Below are 2706 nucleotides of genomic sequence, written 5' to 3'. Positions count from 1 at the left end.
CAGCTCTCTAAAAAGAGCCCAAATGGAGATGCCTGCTCATTTTTGTCTATCTCACCTTGAAACATTTAGAAGCAAGGTGGCATATTTAGACTTTTTAAGTCTGACTAAATTTCTAATTGTATTTGGATAATAGACCTACCTCTGTAACAATATGTTGTGTTTCAAATAAAATGATTTCCCTAGTGATTTCATGATCCATCTTTCTATAGGGTCAGTCATCTGGAGAGGAAGAGTGAATCTAAGGCCAGACTGATGGTCCCTAAAGGTAGGTATCATGGAGTGTAAGTATGTTATATGAATTCCCTAGCATGGGAAACTAGAAGTCTAAGTAATCTGAGGCAAGGTCACTGCTCCTGTCAAAGAAACATAGAAAGGGGAGCATAATGGTTAACGTAATGGTAGTTTACAACAAATTAGAAATATTGAAGGATCAGAAAGAGAGACAGACAGACAGACACAGATAGAGAGACAGAAGCGGAGTGATTTGAGGTGAGATTTCTCTGGTGACTTTTTAAGGCAGGGCCAGCCAGGAGGCACAGGCCTCAGAGGTGGCAGGGCAGCCAGCGTAGGATCCTTTCTACCTCTGTCTACACCTAGGAGGGTCTGCGGATCCACAGCCCTCTCTTTCCCTTCCCTGCAAGCAGAGAGCTTGCCTTTGGGGAGTTCTCCAACACAGAGACTCAGGTGAGCTCTCCATTTTCTCTCTGGTGACCTTCTAAGGCAGGACCAGCCAGGAGGCACAGGCCTCAGAAGTGGCAGGGCAGCCAGCACAGGATCCTTTCTACCTCCCTCTTTACCTAGGAGGAGGTACTGCAGATCCACAGCCCTCTCTGCCCCTTCCCTGCAAGTGGGGAGCCTGTCTCCAGGGTTTCTTCTGATCCCAGGACTCAGGAGGGACAACAGCCCACTGCACATAGGTCTTACCTGAGGAGAGCTGATCCCCCAGAAGTGCTGACACAGGCTTACAGACCCACAGGAGTAATAAGCTCCAGCCAGAGACAGCAAGAACATCTAACACCAGAGATCAACAGATGGCGAAAGGCAAACGCAAGAATCTTACCAACAGAAACCAAGACTACTTGGCTTCATTAGAACATAGTACTCCCACCACAGTAAGTCCTGGATATCCCAAAACACCAGAAAAGCAAGAATTGGATCTAAAATCATATTTCACGATGTTACTAGACGAATTTAAGCAGGGCATGAATAACTCCCTTAAAGAAATACAGGAGAACACAGTTAAAGAGGCACAAGCCCTTAAAGAGGAAACACAAAAATCCCTTAAGGAATTACAGGAGAACACGAGTAAACAAGTAGAAGCCCTTAAAGAGGAAACACAAAAATCCCTAGAAGAAAGAAATGTACTTGCCATACAAGCATAATCAGTAAGTACGTAAGTAAGTAAGTGAGTGAGTGAGTGAGTGAGTGAGTAAGTAAGTATACTTGCCATACAAGCATGCTTAACCAGTGTTTGATCCCTGGATGAATGCATATGCATGAAGTGGCACACCTTTATAATTCCAGCATTCCTACAGAGAGATAGGTGGTAAGAATCATGCAGGAGTTCATGGTAAAAGTATCCTGGAGTACACATGCAAGTAGAAAGATAAAAATGACCCTGCCTGGAAAACAAGGTGGGAATCACATTCTGAATGTTGACCACTTACTTCTATATGTATGCCTCGCCAGATTCACAGGCACTACCATACCTCTCAGTACAAATGATGATGGTACTATGCATCAAAACAACAGAATGGAGGATCTGGAAATGACAACTCTACAGAGATTGTTTCTTTACAATATGTTTTAGCTTATAGCTTGGGAATGAAAGGGTTTATTTAGCTTATACTTCCAGGTTACTCCTTCATTGAGGGAAGTCAGGGCAGCAATTCAAGCATGAACTGAAAAGAAATTAGGGTGGAATGCTACTTACTAACTGACTGGCACATATTCAGTTTTCTTACACAGTCCTAGGGATGGTACTGCCCACAGTGTTGTATTGTCCATAATTAAGACAACTTCACACGGACATGGCCACATAACACATGGACATGGCCACATACTAATGTAAAGCAAAGTCATTTTTAATTTAGGTTCCTTCTGCCTAAGTGATTTTAGGTTATGTCAATTTGACAATAAAAATAATCATCACACTAGGGAAATGGTTGTAAAAGTTGTAAGGATGTAAGTAGAATACATAGCAATGGGAAGTAAAATGTATTCTAATAGCAGATGAGAGACTAACAGGAGATATATTCTCTTGATTTTCTTGTCCCTGTGTTTTCTAAATTCTAATGAGTGTAGTCAGTTGGTTTTCTTTTTGTAGGTGGGCCCAATGCAGTTATCAGTAATACCCACATATATCAAAATGGCATTATTTCATATATGAATACATTACACCTTGAGGAAATTTTATGAACTTCAGACTCCAAAATACTCTTTTTCAAAATACAAGTTTTATGCAAAATGATGTGTATCATGATATTTTCACATATACATTTTATAACCTGTGTTTATATTCTCCTGCATTAACTTTTCATACATTTTATTGAAAAATGTTGTTCCATGGTCATCAAGAAATTAGCCTCTAGTTGTGTTTGTTGTTGTATCCTTGTGAGGTTTTGGTATCAGGGCCATAGTGGTTTTTTTAGATTGAATATTGTAGCATTCTTATATTTCTTTTTTTAAAAGATTTATTATATATAT

This window comes from Mastomys coucha, chromosome X (genome assembly GCF_008632895.1).
Source record: "Mastomys coucha isolate ucsf_1 chromosome X, UCSF_Mcou_1, whole genome shotgun sequence".
Classification (NCBI taxonomy): domain Eukaryota; kingdom Metazoa; phylum Chordata; class Mammalia; order Rodentia; family Muridae; genus Mastomys; species Mastomys coucha.
This window is presented reverse-complemented; position numbering follows the sequence as displayed.